Source organism: Halyomorpha halys, unplaced genomic scaffold (genome assembly GCF_000696795.3).
Source record: "Halyomorpha halys isolate HHAL.00 unplaced genomic scaffold, Hhal_1.1 Scaffold720.1, whole genome shotgun sequence".
NCBI lineage: Eukaryota > Metazoa > Arthropoda > Insecta > Hemiptera > Pentatomidae > Halyomorpha > Halyomorpha halys.
The window spans coordinates 45783-46756 of record NW_027110122.1 but is presented as its reverse complement, the minus strand read 5'-3'; the positions used below and the strand labels follow the sequence as shown (position 1 = coordinate 46756).

The following is a 974-nucleotide window of genomic DNA, read 5'->3' as shown; positions in this document are numbered from 1 at the left end:
ACGGCTTGTTGATGTATATTCACAGTGCCTGACAGAAGTAGATCTTACAACGGCTTGTTGATGTATATTCACAGTGCCTGACAGAAGTAGATCTTCAGCGGCTCTTAAATTTATATGTTCAGAAACTGCTGAATGGATATTCACTGCCACTGGCAGAAATAGATTTACAGACTCCTTGATTATAATCTCCACTGTGCATAGACTCCTATATTATAACCTCCATCATACACTAGGACCTAGATTATAATCTTCACCATGTAATTGCTCCTAGATTATAATCTCCATCATACAGGAGGTTCTATATTATTATCCATACCATGCATTGACTCCTATATTATAATCTCCATCAAGCATTGATAAAAACTCAGTGAAACATAAAATATCTTTTAATGCGCGTTAAACTAGATTTGAATGTTTTATATAAAGAAAAATATTTGTTAAATCTTTTTATATTTGCCTTCTACGTAGTGAATATACGATGGTTGCTTCAAATCGAACAGTTAGTTACTTTTATACCTGCAAATATGGCTTTGACTTTAACTCTGGAAGATGTCAATTATCACACAATTTTAGGTATGTATATTTCAGATGTTAAACAATCAAAGCGAAGTCTGATTTGACGCATTTAAATGAAAATTAGCTTGTTCAATTGGATAATTTATTTCTTTGAAGTTCAACATCCTATTAGGGTAATAGGGACAAACTAATACCTATATAAAAGGAATATGGTCCGGGTGCGGAAAAAAAAAAAAACTCAAATAGTAGAATTATACTATTTTATTGAGCCAACGTTTACCTGCATTTGTGCATACCTGTTTTGACGGGAGTCAAAAATAAAATGACCGTTGGTATTGGGAGGAGTGGGGACGACAGTTATGCCACAATAACGAAACAAATTTTTAGAGTAAACAAAGTAAAAAAGTATTTAAATTAGGTGAACAGTAAAGTATAAAATAATGGGATACAATGTGTGT

At 32.6% G+C, this 974-nt stretch overlaps 1 long non-coding RNA gene across 1 annotated transcript in view; it reads left to right on the top strand.

Annotated features, from left to right (window-relative positions):
• Nucleotides 1-974, top strand: part of LOC106685641 (uncharacterized) — a 59401-nt gene that overhangs the window by 24474 nt on the left and 33953 nt on the right. Inside the window, exon 3 of the long non-coding RNA XR_010843653.1 lies at nucleotides 469-573. This is a non-coding gene — a long non-coding RNA (uncharacterized lncRNA). The remainder of the gene's footprint in view (nucleotides 1-468; nucleotides 574-974) is intronic.